This window comes from Vulpes vulpes, chromosome 16 (assembly GCF_048418805.1).
Source record: "Vulpes vulpes isolate BD-2025 chromosome 16, VulVul3, whole genome shotgun sequence".
In the NCBI taxonomy this organism is placed as follows: Eukaryota; Metazoa; Chordata; class Mammalia; order Carnivora; family Canidae; genus Vulpes; species Vulpes vulpes.
In genome coordinates, this window is record NC_132795.1 from 70,456,330 (window position 1) to 70,474,643 (window position 18,314).

The 18,314-nt window shown below is 45.7% G+C and overlaps 1 protein-coding gene across 8 annotated transcripts in view; it reads right to left on the reverse strand.

Moving 5' to 3' along the window:
• The window catches only part of NPAS2 (neuronal PAS domain protein 2), a 174,111-nt gene that overhangs the window by 134,335 nt on the left and 21,462 nt on the right, over window positions 1–18,314 (reverse strand). Inside the window, exon 1 of one of the 8 annotated variants that reach the window (XR_011998035.1) lies at window positions 16,150–16,444. The exons of 6 other annotated variants lie outside the window; for them this stretch is intronic. The gene's annotated coding sequence lies outside the window, so the exon portion shown is untranslated. Of the gene's footprint in view, window positions 1–16,149; window positions 16,591–18,314 lie in introns of those variants that run through there. One more of the 8 variants, XM_072742971.1, reaches the window with a different exon arrangement.

Consider the following 18,314-nt stretch of genomic DNA (forward strand, 5'->3'; position numbering starts at 1 on the left):
CCCTGCTTTAAGACTGCTGGGTAGAGTCCCATGGGAAAAATTCTTGCCTCAAAATGGCCAGGGTACTCATTCCCAGGGTTTCCAAAAATTCTTCCTTGCTGAGGAACCCAAGGCAAATTATCCACCCTGCCCAATTCTTCAAAATTGGGAGCACAACCAGACCCACCTAGCCAGTACCACCGGACATAATGCAGGACTCCCTGAGTCTCCTCCCCCAGAACCTACCTGCAGCAGGACATCATTTTCTTTTCTTTTCCCTCACTGAAGATCATTTTTGAGTATGTTCCCACCTCCCCGATATAAATTAGAATAGTCATTCAAAAACCTGGAGGACTCAGATAAGTTAAAAAAAATTTAAATAAAAACCTTTAAAATCTTCCATGGATTCATGACCCAAGACAACCATCCCTTACATTTTGTGTTCCCTTTCCTAAGTACAGTGCGTTATATGTAGTTGAAGTCATGCTGTGGATACAACTCTGCATGGCCCTTCTTTCAATCAATGTTATATGCATTTTCCTGTGTTACTCTGTAGTCTCTAGAAATAACACTTTTAAGAACTATAGATTATTCCAGCCAGTGGCTGCTCAGGGTTTATTTGACCACATCAAGCATTTCAGACACTGCTGTTTCCAACTTTTTGCTAATACAAACACTGTGGTTAGCAGTTGGGCTTATTCCTATAGGAGAGTTCCTGAAAGTAGAATTATGGGGCTCTGAGAATGAAGATGTCAAGGGCTCTTGACATCTACTACAAAAGGCTTTCCTCATACATACCACCATAAATGCCATGGAAAGCACGTTTCACATCCCTAGGAGTTACCATTTAAGATTTTTTTGATAACTTGATTAATGAAAAATTATTTCATCATGTGTATTTGCATCACCTCAACTTCTCAGGAGACCAATCATTTTTCCTGCTAACTGTATGTCATTTCTCTTTTGCACCTTTACAGGAAGGAATGCTCTCTGCCAGAGTGGGTCAATGGATCCCAGCCATCAGTGTGCTGAAGAATTGGTGGAAATGTTCAGTGAAGGATGGGGATCTACCTTTTTAACTAATTCTGATGCAAGTGATTCTTGGGCCAGAATTGGAGAAATTCTGGATTAGAGCCTTAGTTATAAAGACCATTTCTAGAGTTCTCCTTACATTGAAGATTTCATTCTTTTCAGCAAATATCCTCTCCAGGTGGAGAGTCTTTACATTTTGATGGCCTTTTTATGAAGCACAGAAGTTTACGTCAAATCTGTCAGTGTTTTCTTTTGCAACTTTTGTTCTTCTACAGAAAATTCTTAAGAGTAAAGTTTCACAAATGTTTCTTTCTCTATTTTCTACTTTAAAAGAAATCACTGTTAAATCTATCTGGAATTTGAGCTGGCTTTCTAGGATCAAGTGAAATGTAAAATTTTAGATTTTGTTTTTCAAAATGGCTAACTACACTATACACTACAACTCTTCCCCAACACTACAGTGTAATGTCTCCCTCTGTCAGCAACTTTTGGGGCCTCTTTTAGCTTACATCAAATTCTTACAGATAGTGGGGCCTTGGGGGCAGATCTATGCCATGTTCTCTCTTCTCCTTCCCTCCTACCTCTCTCCAGCTTTTCAAAATCTCTGTCACCAACTTTAGCTTTGAGAAAACTTCTGCTACCTGAAGACTTCCACAATGTGGCTTTACAGCAAAGTTAAAGATTCAACAATTTTAGGGGCATTTGGGTGGCTCAGTTGGTTAAATGTCTGCCTTTGGCCCAAGTCATGATCCCAGGGTCCTGGGATCGAGCCCTGCATTGGGCTCCCTGATCAGTGGGAAGTCTACTTCTCCCTCTGCCTCTGCCCCCCTGCTCATGCTCTCTCTCAAATAAATAAATAAAGTCTTTTAAAAAAAGAATTCAACAATTTTAATTTCAATCCCCTGTGAGGAAACAAACTGAAACTAAGAGTCATGAAACCAGGTGCCCAAATTCCTATAGCTAATGGGCAACAGAGCTGGGATTCTTACCTGGTCTCCACTGGCAACTGTGTTCCTTCTCCTTTCCCCTTGGCCACCATCCTTTCCTTTCCAGGATTGATAAGTGGTCATAATTAAGCAAGGAAGTGTTAGTTTATTTAGGGTCTCCTAACCACTTTCATTCCCATACCCAACTACCATCTAAACCAGAGGAAGGAGAGCTGGCCTTAAGCTGAGCTGCCACATTGGCTAAAATAAATGCTTCTAGAATTGTTTGGAAAAAGTGCATCTTGCTCAAGGAACAGTACTTGGAGAAGGAAACAGACTACCTTCCTCTCTCCACTGAGTCTCTCAACTCAGGTTACACTTAGATTCAAACATACAAGAATCCCATGCTCCTGAGACTGCAATGCAGACAACGCTGTCAGGTGACACGCCACAGTGGGCCCTGTGTACTTACGTGTCTTGGCCATACACGGGCTGGACCCCATGCCAGGGGGTTGGGGACTCATGGCAAAGCAGCTCAAGGCAGAGAACAAGTGTCAGGGCAGTTCGGGACAGACAGTAACAACAGGAGCTTTTCCCTCAAATAGAACTATTTTTACCAGTCTGAAGTTAAACGGAAAGTCTTGTTGGACATATGGGAAAGTTTCTTGACAACGTAAATGTCAAATCTAAAATAATTTCCAGCTCTAGATCTGTGTATTCTGACTAGAGAGAAATGTCCTCTTTAGGTATCTCCAGCTCCGTAGTTTCTGATCATGCAGGTAACCTCTTAAACACCCACACATGGAAGCAGAAGCATCACTTTTCCACCTGTGATGACATGTGTCTCTTCCTGTCATTCAATAGGATGGTTCTGAGAAAGAGTCTAGGCTTTAGACACAGAGGTGACCACGTTATGGTGGTCTGGCTGAGCTCTATGCCAAATTGTGCAGGGCTTTTGAGGTTCTGCGAATTCCCTTTTGACTGTCCATCTCTTCCTTCTTTAAATCCGTTTTGAGTTCCCTTGGAGCCCAGAGTGGCAAAAACTCAAGTTCTGATCCAGATATTGACCCGTCCCTGTTGCTATAAGAACTCTTCAGAGCATTACCTCCTAAGCATGATGCAGGCATTTCTTTCTTCTTCTTCTTCTTCTTCTTCTTCTTCTTCTTCTTCTTCTTCTTCTTCTTTATAAATATTTTATTTATTTATGTGAGTGAGAGAGAGAGAGAGAGAGAGAAAGAGAGGGAGAGAAAACTAGAGCATGCACAGCAGCAGGAGGGGCTGCAGGCAAAAGGAGAGGGAGAAGCAGACTTCCCACTGAGCAGGGAGCCCGATGCAGGACTCCATCCCAGGACCTTGGAATCATGACCTGAGCTGAAGGCAGATGCTTAATCAAATGAGCCACTCAGGCACCCCTTGATGCAGGTATTTCTTCTAGAACATTAGAATATCCTTAAAAACTACAGCCCTAAAAAAAAGGGCTTGTGGGAAAAAAAAATTGGGATCCAAGAACCCACAGGACTTTGTCACCAGGATTCTTGCAAAATCCATGATAATCCTCCTAAAAACATGAACCCGGCTAAATCTTCCTGGGCCTAGTCATGCATCTCAGCTCTCAGTGCTGTGCAACTTTTTCTCTGGGCTTGTGCTTCCTCCTTGCAGAGAGAAGTCCTTGAGGACACTCACTTCTAAAAGAGACTAGAGCCATCAAACTTAAAAATATGCATCAGGGACCCCCTTCTTCATCAATCCTATGTTTTCTCCTCTCCAGCACAGGAGGGCCTATCCTCACAGCGTTTTCATCTACAGTTGTCACTCCCCAAACACAGCAGGAACCAAAGTGGTCCTTGAAGTCACGAAATCAGCCACTACTTGCACCAAAAGGAGGCACTTCCACACTATTCTTGGCTTCTTTCTGAAGGTCTTCATATCCTGCTGAGGCCTTCTGATTCCTTGTGAGATCAATGCAGAATGTGAACACTTTAGGGAAAGTCTCACTCTGTTCCTGCCAACGAGACCCGCGCATCCTATGGGCCTCATGCCTTGCTGTGGAGTTGCCCATCAGCTCCTTGGATTTAAAAATTTTTTTCGGGCAGCCTTGGTGGTGCAGCAGTTTAGCGCTGCCTGCAGCCCGGGGTGTGATCCTGGAGACCCGGGATCGAGTCCCATGTTGGGCTCCCTGCATGGAGCCTGCTTCTCTCTCTGTCTCTGTCTCTACCTCTCTCTCTTTCTCTCTGTGTCTCTATGAATAAACAAATAAAATCTTAAAAATAAATAAATAAATAAATAAATAAATAAATAAATTTTTTTTCTTCCTATCAATTGATCGGTAAAATTCATATAACATAAACCTGACCATTTTAACCATCTTTAAGTGGACAGCTCAGCGGTGTTAAATATTTTACTGCAATAAAAAAAAAAGTAAGTCTGCTAAAAACAGATTTAACCAAAAGATTAAAAAAAAAACAAAAACAAGATCAGAAGATAATCATAAATTACTTTTACCACCATCCTCCTCCTATTTTTCCTCTTGTCTTTTCTCGAGTTAGCACTATGCAGAGCAGATCAGCAGCAGTGGCTGGCCTTATCCGCAACAGCTTAGGCCACAGTCTGGGGAAGAGCCTTATGATCATCATTGTATGTTATACTCCAGAAGCCTGAAGGGTTCTGAGATAAAAACATATAGTAAATGTTTCTCATTCTTTCCAAGCATTTGTTTTAGGAGGAAATAAGAGAGAAACTGAATGCCTCAACCAGTATGCAAGTGGAACCTTCTAGAGTCAATATAGGCCAAAGGTGGCTATCTGATGATCCAGGTCCAAATCATGGCTGTGCGGCCTTGAGCAAGGGGTTAAAACTTTTTAGGCCTCAGTGTGCAAGCTATAAAGTGAGGATAATGTGACAAGTAAATGGGTTAATATAGTTATTGCATTTCCAACAGCATAAGACACACAAAAGTCATCACTAAATATTATCTGTTATTATTGAAAGGCCAAGACCCACCAACCTAAATACTTCAGGTGGAAAGCTCAGTAATGAGGCATTTTTATTTTGTGTGGTTGAACTTCAAACTGGCTTATTCTTAGAATTCATAAAAATACCTTAAAAAACTTAAGGACACGAATAATTGTTCTTTCAGTGACGAAAATAAATACTCTTTTTTAGCTTAAAAAAAGGCTCATTGTTATTCTTGGTAGTCAATGGCACAAGGGTTGTTATTAGGATGGAAAAAAAATCTTGACAGCTTTGACTTAACTCCTACACTCAGAGGATGTCATTTAATTTAAAAGTGCAAACACACACAAAGGCAAGAGAAGAAATGCCTGTTTAAAACCATCCCCTCTTCAAAACTTGCAGATGTCTTTCAAAACCCTACATAATATTTTTAGAGTTTATTTATAAACTTAGATACTTTAGACACGTTTTGTGTAAAACTTAATGTTTAAACTCTGAAAACTTTTTTCTTGAATTCTAGAAAAATAAAAGATTCCAGTGTCTCCTCTGACTATCAATGATGTTAAACGCACAATAGACACATAAATAATAAACTAGGGCATGGCGGGGGTGGGGACCACCTTCAGAAGAACCCCCAGGGGGCTGCCAGGACCACAGTGATGGGCACCAGGCTGCCACAAACACTGCCTCATGCCAGACACAGTGCCCGGGGCAGGGAGGCTGTGACATCAAACTTCCGGTGGGTGTCAAGAAAATGACTGAAGAAGGACATTACCACAGAAATTTCAGAGCAATTGGGAAATCTTCCATTCCTGGCCAGGAAACCCTCTGCCATGTCAAGGCAGGGAGCAGGGGCGACATGAGACGGATGAGAACCTTCCACTGTCAGGAAGCCCTTGGGCGATGAAGACAGCCAGTCACTACCAAAAATGGGACTAAAACCCAGGATGGGCTTCCCTGCCCAATAAAACAGTATGCCCCTCAGACCAGGAGTTCACTAATGTGAACAAGTGCTAATGTGCCAAGTTGGAGGAAGGCATCAGGAGCTCTCTGCACCCAAATGCTGCAGTGCCTGTGCGCCTCATGACCAAGTGCGCAGCTGAAAACGGACGGTGGCAGGGTGGGCCCTGCCAGCGACCACCGGAGCACTCTCAATGCCCGCCACCTGATGGGGAGCAACACAGCCTGAGTAGCTCCCAGGCTGACAGGTGCTGAGTCTGTTGTTTATTCTCGGCCAGCGCTATGTTGGTACTGAGACACTAAATGTACAAACAAGCAGTGGCCAGAGAATATGCAGAAACAGAACTCTGACTGCAACCTGGCCGGGAAGCCAAGTGCTATCTACAGTAACCAGCCCAGGAAGCCAGCCTGCTATCTCATGCCTGCAGGACGTCAGGCCACCACCACTGGCAAGAATCCAAAATGCCAACCAACAACCTTGGTAACAATCAGCCCCAAATGGCCAGAACTTGAGTAAAAATGGATAACGTCCCGAATTTCCAACACCCCCCCACTACTAACTTAGGAACTACTAGAGAAAGCTGAGCATATGCCCTTAACCGATCACAGATGCTCCTCATTCTTGAGCTCACCTCCAACTTCCCCATGCTGACAGTCTCCAATTAGGGCACACTGGGGGCCTCCCCCCTTCCACTGTACAGCTTCACCTCTCCTCTGCTTGCCTCTGAGCCTCCACCAAAACGCAAGAGATGATGGCCGACTCCCTCGTTACAGTCAGCTCTGCATAAATAGCCTTTACTGGTTCTCTTCTGGCTGGCCTTCATTTATTTCCACAGTCCTGTGTTGCTCATGCCTTCCTCATCCTTGCCTCTATCTCCTTCCTGAGCTAGAGTGGTCTGAAGAAAATTACCTTTGGGGACACCTGGGTGGCCCAGTGGTTGAGCATCTGCCTTTGGCCCAGGGCATGATTCTGGGGTCCCGGGATTGAGTCCCACATCAGGCTTCCTGCATGGAGCCTGCTTCTCCCTCTGCCTGTGTCTCTGCTCTCTCTCTCTCTCTCTCTCTCGAATAAATAAATAAAATCTTTAGAAAATTATCTTTGTTGAAAGAATCAACCACTGCTCTGGGAAAAGGTAGACCTACACAAGACCAATGTGCACAATTACATTGTGCATTTACAATTACAAAGCATTCTTCTTACTTTCAATTAGCATACATGACTTGCCTGGACAGCATCAATAGTGAATACTCACTGATCTGGATCTGGAACAGCCGAAAGTTCCCCTATACTCATCAATCTAACAGCTCAATGGAGAGGCAATATGTTATTAAGGATTGTTTCAAAAGGCACCCTCAGCCCATGCATGTCAGCCTTATACCCTACACCTTCTACACTTGTAGAGCCAAAGGGGAATTATGTGGAAATCACTTCATAATCACAGGCTCCTCTGCGTGGCTGGGAGAAAAGAAACGTGAACTTTTCGGTAGAGTTTATGTATCCTTATGTATGTATCCTTATGTTTATGTATCCTTCTCATTTTCTGAAAATTGGTGCTCTGAGTATGAAATACATGGTTAAGGAGAATCATCCAAATGGTGGCTGCTCTGAGCTCCTGAGTCCCAAACATCCCAGGCAAAAGGCCTTGCGGCCCCTCTAAGCACCAGCTCCCTCCCCTGGCATCCGGCCCTCAGTGGCATCCGGCACCTGGGGGTGTGGGGGGCACAGGGGGCACACAGGGCCTGGAATTCCTTAGTTCTAGTATGGGATGTCACCCAGCATCTTCTCATCTTTTAATCCCTCTGAACAATTCACTTACAGGTGAAGTCCTGAGCAGGCTTCCTTCATACATAAGTCCTTTTCAAAACCTCACTGACTTCCCTTATAAAGAGATAGATCCTTCAGTCAGCCTCACAAATATCATCTACTTCCTTAAAGGAAATGGAAACTTTTTTTTTTTTAATCAAAAAGAAGTGAAAGTTCATACTGGAGTTTGGAAAGCATCTGAATTTAAATTATTTTTCTTCTTTTGCTTAAGTGTTAAAAAAAAATAACAGAAAACACAGGTCAGGGCCATTTCAACAATTCACATATAGCATTCAGCCTACAGAAAATTCAGCATATAGGATAAAATATTCCCAATATGCTGAAAACATTGTTAACTTTTACCTGAGACCTGGGAGTACCCATTGCCGATTCAGATGTGTATTCCTTACCCAACCCCCCAGCCCTCAGAACCAAATCACTGTTTGGCTGTAACCTGATTTTAATATGTGTGTGCAATAGCAGGGAGTCTTTACAGCCAATGATTAAAGCTCAAGCAAAACAGAGACTTTGGACTTTGATCAGAAAATGGATTAAATTCTCAGATGAGGCTGATCAGAAGCGGAAATGCCAGGAGACGCCAACATTCTCCATTTCTTTCAGGAACAGCTTGGGACAGAGTCCTTTCATTAGGAGTGTACGCTTCTGTAAAAGGATCCAGCTACAATTTGTTTGTTTGTTTTTTTTCCAGCTACAATTTGTAAAAATTAGCTGTTTATTCATGTTTGGGGGGTCTTTGCTAAAAGAAGGAGCACTGGATAAGGCTGCCTGGAGCTTCCTGGTCCTGCCAATGTCCCTCATGGGCTGTGTCGTCAACCTTGCTCCCTTGTTCCCTGTCACAGAGATGGGACATGGGTTTCTCTGGGCACCATGATGTGCTCAGCTACATGGCCAGTTTGTCAAACCATGCAGGGTCTGGATGTTGCCTGCTTGCACGGTTATGTACTTTACGCATGTGAATGCTGCAAAAACACGAGGCAGCTCTGTTACTGGCACTCACACCAGACCAACAGCCAGTGACGCTGCCCCATTGGCCCCCACACCCAGACCTGGGGCAAGGTGATGAGAGCCTATGGGGACTTTCTACATGAGTGCTGCCTACACCTCGAAGATGAGGGATGGAAAACAAAGGATTTTCTCTGCTTATGCACAGGACAGGAGTAGCTGTATCTCTCTCTCTTCATCCAGAAAGGAGGAAGAGCGACTTTTGCTCCTTGGAGATGGGATGGAAAGGACCCTGGCTTCTAACCTTGATCTTTTTGAACGTAAAATTGCTCCAAGAGTCAGAGAGTCCCATGTGTCTGGGTTTTTACAACTTAGACAGGTGTCCAAGGCCTAGGCTTTCTCCCTTTGTACAGTACAGACCTAAGCAGAGGGCACTCCAGTCTCCCTGGCATCTGGGGCTTAACTGTGTGTATGTGTGTGTGTCTGTGTTTCTGCAGGATCAGTCTGGCTATGGAACGTTCTAACCTTCAATCAATGGACGTAGCAGCTGGTCACTGGTGCTGGCCATCCCCCTACGCAGCCCCACAGCACCATCCCAGCCACCCAGGGATGTATTTGCTTTCCTTCTCTTAACTTTTAACACTTTCTCCACAATTTTCTTGGTTGGGTATAATTGGCAGGAATATAAACGTTCATGGAAGAAAACCTAACCATGATAAGGAACAGACCCTGCTTGCTTACCGAGTATCAGGCACAATCTTAGGGGCTTTGCGTGCACTGTTGGTGAATTCTCAGGGCAGCAGCACGAAGCAGGCATGACCAGACCCCTGGCTGACAGCGGAGGATGGGGAAGCCCCAGGTTTCAGCAACTTTCCTAAGCTCCACAGTTGGGAAGGAGTAGAGCAGGAGCCGAACTCCAGGCCCCCGATTTGACAGATCAGTCCTTTCATTTATCCATTTTTAAAACTACAATGGAATCAGACTGTCATTTGTCACTTGTCCCCTTGCACTTCTTATAGGCACTAATAGTTTTCAGAATATGTTCACCCTCAATTATCTCATTTGATCATAACACAAATGCCTTTTGGAAGGCGGGTCTTGTATTCTCAATTTCCTAGGGGACGCAGAGAGGTCAGGTACTTTGTCATGGCTGAAAGGGGCTAGACCAGGGGTCCCTCGGTCCTGGTGCCACTGGTCTCTCCATCTCAACCCACTGACTATGCAAATTCATCTTCAAGGAAAAGAAGTGAAATCAGTGCATATGATCAGGAAAAGCAAATTTTCAATGTTTATTGTTCCACCTTATGGGAATCATAAAAATAAGCTAAGCCAATGGTGGCCATCTGGGGACTTGAAATACACAGTGTTTGTCCTTTAATTCACAACTACAGTCCTGCTCCTGTTTGTAAAATGATCAGCACCTACATCAAAAGACAGGTAAGGGGAGGCATGGGGAAGGGTGTATGATGACCTCGTGCCGGGAGGCTGAAGACATGTTTCTGTGCCCAGCTCTGCCTCCAGCAAGCCTCAGTTTCCTCTTCTGTGAAATGATGGCTCTGGTGGCCTGACCTCTGAGCTCTCTTCCAGCTCCACAGCATTGACTCTCCTCCGGGGGACACATCCTGGGGAGACTCGGCCTAAGAATCAAAGCTGAGGATCTGTCTTTAATCAGATTGGAAGCTAACCCCAAATATTCCCCAGAAGTTTCTTGATAGTTATCAAAAGAGGAAACTGCAAAAGGAAAATGTAAATTTTTTATCTTAAGAATGGCAATCCGTAGTTAGGTATAATAAAAAGAACAGGACTTTGGTAAAATATGGCATTTGACAGCCTTTTAGACAGAATATAAAATAGATCCACTATGGGCCCAAGCTATCAGAATCAATGATCTACTCTGCCTGAATTCAAGTTAATTCAGGCTTCTATGTTGATTAGAAAAAATCTTGGGATATGAGGTTTGCCCTGAACAGTAATAAGTTCTGGAAGGATAGGGACTAGCTGAATGACTCTGGTATCTGCGAGCATCATAATTTATTAGAATTAGCAATACAAATGGCACCACCAATCAAACTGCACTAAGGTCCTCAAAGGAACTGTTGGTTTTAATTCTGGCTCCTGAAAAATCTGCCCCAGAACTAAGAGGAGCACCACATTTCATGATTTATAGACCTCCCCTCATATTCTTTCCAAAGTTCTTCCATATTTCCAACCACACTTCTCCCCATCTGAGAAAGTTGGGCAGTACCATTCCTCCCAAACCCTGGCACTACTCCTGTAGCCTGGGGGCACGCTTTCATGCTAGGAGCAAAATGCAAGCCTGAAGAACCAGGAAAACATGCTCATTCTGCGGTGTGTGGACCGGAACAAGACGGGAATTAACCCGGGACAGCCTATCTGCATAATCAGAATTCAAGTGCCCCTTGAATCATAGTTAATTCCTGCCCATAGAAATTCATGGTCGGCCACAAAAAAACGAGCAATCCCAACCCCATCATCCCTCATCATCGTCGTCCAAGGCACAAATATAAGTCGCCATAGCTGGAAAACTGTCCTGAAATCAGTTCATGTTTAGAACTCTTTGAAACAATATGCAGCCCAGAATAATTAAGAGAGGCATTATTCAAGGATTCTACAGAAAAAAAAAAAAAAAGATGTATTGGGTCAGTGTAACACTCATTCTGAGAAGGTGCTGGATGGCTAATCCTACCTCTTTGGTGTGGGTGTGGTACCAACCTGAGCCATGTGCTAGAACAAATCTGATTTCGTGTGTGTGTGTGTGTGTGTGTGTGTGTGTGCCTGTGTCTGCCAGCCACCGGGCAGATCACATCGTCTTGCTGATGTTCATTTGGGGTTCTGCTTCTGTTTCCATCAGAGGTGGGAGCAGCGGGACAAAGACACAAGTGATCTAACAGGGCCCCTCGAGGCTTCACCCCCAAGACAGCCCAGCAGCTCGGCCCACAGAGGTCCCAAGCTGGTGGAGGGAGGGGGGCCACTTGGCACACACCTCCCCAGGAGTCAAACCCCGTGATTCAAAACTCTTCAAGACCTTGCCTGCACGTGTTTTCCTTGATGTATACTGAGTGCTGACGTTTGCACTTGTGTGTGGAGGGGAAGGAGGTGGGACAACACACTTCAGGTGAACCCGGCTGACTTCTGGGAGGCTTCTCCAGAAACTAGTCAGCTGCTGGTTTTGTAGGTCTCAGGGGCTGACGACACTCAGGTGAACCGATATTTCACAAGTGTGGTGCTACATGGCGCCCACCTCCCCCACCCCCGCACCCCCCCTCGCTGACTTCTCTGGTGCTCTCAGCTGAAGAAAGATATATCTGACTATAGAGAAAATGAGGAGAGACGTAAGGAGTGTCCTGATTTAACAGTCCTTATTACAGCTAAAGAAATAATTTTGAAAAGCAGGTTAGCTACTAAAAGACGGCAAGGAACAGAATAATGATTTTGCCCTAAAAATGATTTTCCTGCCAGCTTGCCTCTCTTGCGGCCTTTGACACGCAGCCTCCTCCTCCTGAGGGCTGCGTTAAAAACAGACACCAAATCGGGGCCGCTTTCTCACCCCAGCACGAACCCAGGCCCCGCACAGTAACCCCGGCTCGAGACGGCGCAGAAGCTACAGAAGTCATGTTCAGATGCTCACTCTGCTTTATACACATCCTATCTTCTTGGAAGCGGCGTTTCAGAAAAAGTAAACAAAAACTAGCTGTTCTATTTTTGGTCCTTCTTTAAAGGGCTACATTCATCAAGTTCTTGCTCGGAGTGTCCCCATGCATGTCCCTTAACGTCTCTGAGCCTTGGTATCTTGTACGTAAAATGGGAACCAAAATGCTCCCTCCGGAGGTTGCTGTCGAATCAAATGAGCTAAGGTGCCTGACAGTGCCAGGTGAGTGCAGCCCCTCCTTGACCCCTAGACCTAAAGATGTTTCCTGTGCCCTAATTTATTATGGAAAAATGACAACGGGATGGCCAAGGAGTGATGGCAGTGACAAAGCTAGAGGACAACAGATGTGTGGGGAAGTCCCACTGTGGCCTCTGCCCCCACGCATGAGAAGCCCCACAGAAGCTGTTCAAATACGCAGGCATTTCATTCTTCATCACACACGAGTGAGTTCTGTGCTTTCATTCTGTTTATCTGAAAGTCGGGTGTCAGTGCCTACAAGAGTGAGTGGGTTCCAGAAGTGAAAGTGGACAGTCTGTGTCCAGCCTTGTGCTTGTTTCTCCCTGTTCCTGGCTGCCCCTGGGCGCTGGCTTCCTTATCTTATTGTGCTCATGTCCAAGAGCAGCTGAGCAGCACACGCAGCAAGATAAGACAATGGCGTGTGCGTGGGGGTAGCTGGCCGTTTGGACCACAGTGTTCCCTCCCAGGATTTCTGGGTGGTGAGTGCACTGGCTGAGGCCAGGGGGAGCCTCATTCTTGCAGAGTGGCTGGATTGCAGTCTGAGAGGCAACATGCTCAGGTCTCAGTAGAGAAAGAAAAGCCCTGAACCTTCGGGAATGGGCCCCAGTCCTGCCTGGCTGCAGGACCTGCGGGTTCTGGGAGCGGGGAGAGGCCCCTTGGCTCTCAGAACCTCTCATTTTCATTTGGAAAACATGAGCCATGCCGTCCCGGGTGATCACTGAGGTCCCATCTTTGTCTGTTCTGGCTACTGTAACAAATTACCACAGACCGAGTGGCTTCAACAACACATTTATTTCCCCCGGTTCTGGAGGCTGGAAGTCCAAGAACAGGGTGCCAGCACTGTCCTGGTGAGGATCTTCCTCCTGGTTGCAGATGGGGGCCTCCTCTTGTGTCCTCACACGGCAGAGACAGGGCTAGCTAGCTCTCCAACCTCTTCCTGTAAGGACACGACTCCCATTCATGAGGACTCCACCCTCATGACCTAATCACCTCCCAAAGGCCCAAACTCCTAATACCATCACATTGGGATTAGGGTTTCAACATATGATTTTTAAGAGGACACAAATATACAGTCCATTGCATGTCCTTTCCTTCTATCGCAAAAGCAACTTATTAACCAGAATCAGGGTATGTGTGTGTGTGTGTGTGTGTATGTGCAATTCAAAGAATAAACTCCTATTTCCACTGAAAGTCAGGTGTTTCTTGCTCCTTAGGGGACTGTGATGTAGGAGCAAAGTGACAGGATCCTTCCAGGGTGGTCAGAGCTGAGCCCTAATTCCGTAGGCCAACCCTCTTTAGAAAAAATGAGAGGTCGTAAGAAATAGCACATGTCACACTTATCACAGTGAGACGCCCCATACATCCCATAAAATTTCAGAATCCATGGGAATAACCAGAGTCTATTAGATTTAGATTGAATTTTCAGACACAAAAGGTTATCAGGCTACTTTGTTCCCGTAAATGGCAAAAGCTTTTGAAAGCAAAGTGTGCAACCCCAAGCATCAGCCAAGACATTGTAAGGGTTTGGCTTCTATAGCTTGAGTATTTCACTTTTTCCCATGATGTTAGCTTTCAAGAGAATGCTGGGATATATTGTGTCTTTAATTGCTAGCATGCGCTTTGTCAGAAAAAAAGCGGGTACTTCATTCAAAAAGAAATCACCTTGAGGCTGGCATTTACTGGTGGAAATGGTGGCTGTGTGGGGAGTCTGAGGATGAGCTAGTCCCAGCAGTGAGTGATAAAAATAGTGGCAGTACTTTTCATTGTAAGGGACAGTCTTTCCTCTCAATTTTCACTGCTTAGTATTAATACCTCTCTTTTATGGTTGAAGAGACTCAGTTTTGGGGTGTCTGTGACTTGCCAAGGTCACTTGGCCATGGCGACCATGTCAGGGTGCCAGGGCTTCCTGCTACAGGCCACAAGCTGTCTTCATCAAACCATTTAAAATGCTTGTTGGCACATCACATACTATGATTTAAAGTCAGGTCATAGGTCAACGCTGCCCTACCGGAGGAAGCGGCTGAGTGTTTTTACAGCTATCTCATATAAACAGGCTCCAATATACACAAGAGCCGCCAAACCCAAGCTGCTAGAAAACACAAACATAGCCCCAAGTAAGTTCATCCTAATGATACCAGCCCCAGCAGCACAAACCGAGAAATGAGACTCCGCGGCCTAACAGAGCAACATACTTAGACACACGGCAAGGCAGAAACAGGAGATCTTGTGCAGGGGGTTAAACGGCTGCCCGTGCGGAGCAGCTAACTCCTGCAAACACAGCACAACTTCACAGAAACTGGGAACACAAAAGGAACCGTTCTTCTTTTAAAAATTTAAGCATGTTCTCTCTTTCGTTAGGCACCCCCACTATTTCCCGGGTCTTTGCCAGTAAGGGGCCACCGCAGGTCTCCGGAGCGGGTTAGCTACAACAGTCCCATTGTGTGCTTAGAGAATGCCACTCGCCCGGTCCCCGGGAGATAAAAGAGAGAAGAAACCCACCGGACAGTTGGAAGAGTCTGTGACTCTCCCTGCTGCATAACTCCACATACACCAAACAGCCTGAATCCAAACGCATGTGGCACAAAGTAGAGCCAGGCACCTGGCTGCCGAGCTTGGCTGCTTTCACAGCACATGGATTGGGGGGGGAATGAATGGCACCCCCAGAGTTGTGTGGCCACCACAGCAGGCCCTGGCTGAGGAGGAGCAAGTGCCAGGAAACCTCCCAGGTGAGTGTCTGGAGCAGGTTTCTAAAGAACTCGGAGGCCAAGATCACTGAGGAGCAGTCCTCAGGTGGGGAGGCAGACACACGTTGCTCTGAGGCCCTGAGGAGGGAGCTGGGCGCTGTCATGTTTCCTTAGACACTGTTGAGGGGGTCACATCTGTTGTGTGGCAGCAGGGAGCAGGTACAGGTTCCTGCATCATCCCTTCCACAGCAGGTTTTGCACACTTATGCACCTGCCCCCCCGGGGTGCCAGGGATACAGGGGCGCTCACGGACACAGCCTGAGCCTGGGCTTCGCTGTGAGAGTGACACACACACGTGAACAAGGGCAGAGATTCTGGTGTCCATGTCCAAGACCGGACCGACACAGAGTGGCAGCTGGGGCCCTGTCAAGGCATACCCCATGGCTCACTCGAGATCAAGTGGGGGACGCAGGGTGCCAGGAGCTAAGAGTCGGCTCGCTTGGCAGGGGTGGTGGTTAATGACAGCAAAGAAGGTGGAAGAATGGGATGTATAAAGTAAGGGAGAGGGCTGTGTTCATCAAGGCCCCGTAGAACTCTAAATCAAGGGGTTCTGTGCTTCCCCAGACACCTCTCCAAAAGTGGTGGCGATGAAAGTAAAGAAGAAAAGTCTACGGGTGGAGGGTTTTTTATGAGCTGTGTCTCTCCCTGCCACCCGCAGACACCGAGCTCCAGCTCCTCTGGTTGGTAGACCTCATGTGTGGGAGTGAGCCATCAATTCCAGAAGCACTTCTGCGACAAGTGTGACAAGTGCTCCTGTCATCCCAGGACCAGGTGGACTGCAGCCACCTGGCCACTCAGGATAGGGAGCTGCGAGTCAGAGGCCGAGAGTGTAAGCGTGTGGGAAAGTCCCAGAAGCAGCTCCCAAACAAGCAGCTTTCTTACCTCAAATGAAACCCGTTTGTCCTGAGCCATAAATCCAAGAGATGATCATCAGCCAAGGGCTACACAGGATTGGAAATAGAAACAAGTTCTCTAACTTGAGAGATCATAAAACCTCTTCAAAACTGCCATGCAAATCTGCTGTGCAGGCATCTCTCCCTCCGACAATCGCTGTGAAGGGGAAGGGAGGAGAAGCCAGAAAAATCAAATCCTCCCTGACCACGAAAGCCTTGGTGAGCTCAGCAGTGATCTCTGTTCTGGATCTTGAGGTGGTCCCGTTCTCAGTAACGTTCCATATGACACGCCTGCCCCCACTCCAGGCCCCAGCACACACCAAAACGGGGTTTTACAATTCTCAGTTTCATTAGGTCATGATCTTCAGAAAACAGGCATCTTTGGCAACAACTGCACTGCAGGCTGCGTCTTTCATAGACGGCACAAAGGAAAGTGTTGATGTGGCAAAGGCGCAATTTGGATGGGCTCCTCCCTGTCCTCCACCCACCTCCTCAGAAACACTTCTCCAGCCACCCCCCACGGCTGTCAACAGGCAGGCTGAGCATCACACTGCCATATGTATACCTATCGTGCTATTTCTAAAGAGCTCTTAACTTTGCACAACAGAACAGGGGAAAAGTGAAGCTATATCACTCTGAAATCAAAAAAAATACTGGACTTTTCTATCCACTGACAACAGATCTGAATCTCACTGCGATGGGCTATTAGTGAAACTACCCCAAAAGGACTACAGGCCCACAGAGAGGACTAATGATCAGGCCCCAGACTGGAAATGGAATTATCCCATTCCCGGAGAACTTCTTAGAGACGTTAGATTTTCTTCTCTGAATTAAGGAGAAAAAAAAATGTGATGAAGATCTTTTATGAGTTTCACGTATCCCATTTGCTTTCCTGTCTTCTCTGGCAGGCCTGGAAAATTAGAAAGACTACAACAAACTTACATTTCAGCTATATGTCAGGCAATGAAAAAAATATTTGTTTTTTTTAAAGATTTGTTTATTTTAGAAAGAGAGAGCATGAGCAAGAGGGGCATAGACAGAGGAAGAGGGAGAGAGAATCTCAAGCAGATTCTGTGCTAAGTGTGGAGCCTGATGCGGGGCTTGATCTCATGACCCTGAAATCACAACCTGAGCTGAAACTAAGAGTCGGGCGCTTAACTGACTGAGCTATCCTGGTACCTCTCACAAAATATTTAAGTGATTCCTGTGTATTCAGAGACTGAATGTCTGTCAAGGTATAAACCCTACAGATCCCAGAAAGAGTAAAGCTTCTTAGAAATGCTTGGGGCAGCCTGCCATCTGACTGGATGAGAGGGTTTGGAAGGCCATGTCCTCAGAGTTTTCCTGAAAATAGATCACTGAAGGGGTATGTCTCCTAATACCATTTTCAGGACTCTTTCAAGATGACTGCAAGGTTGATGATGTCTACCCAGTTTTCACAGAGAGCCTCAACTTCAATTATTCTCTCTTGTGTCCTCACAAACCACACTCCAGGAATGATCATGAACTATCATGTAGCCATTAAAATTATGTTTACATGGAATGTTTAATGACACAGGGCAATGCCTATGTTTAGAGTAAGGCAAACACAACCAGAATGGAAGAGTATAAATGGTATGACATCAGGCATGTGAAAACACAGAAAAGAGATTCAAGAGACTGGTAATGTATGGTGCTGGTTCAGACATGGGTGGGCAGGTGGGAAGGGGCATGGAGACTGCGATCAGAGTCCGCCATTTGGTGACATCTACCCAACCAACAGGTGTGCCCCTTTACTCAGGAATTTCCTCCTACTCATGCTTGACTTAGAAAAACTTGGTCTGTACCTGAAGATATATAAACAAGGAAGTTAAGACATGGACTATAATATGAAGGAAGTGGAAACAGCACAATAAATGTTTAACAATGGGTTAAATAAATTGTACATTTGTGTATGACTACGTAGCCTTTAAAAAGAATAAAGTGGCTGTAAGAAATGACACCCCAAAAAAGTCCCATGTAAAATGCATGGAGTAAGTTCTGTTTATAAAAAAACTCTACATATATGGGTATATATGTGAGTGCACGGGAAAATGACTAGCAGACTACTCCCCGATGGTTCATCTCCTGAGAAGCATCAAGAGCTATGGGGTATGTCAATTAGGATGCCTTTGG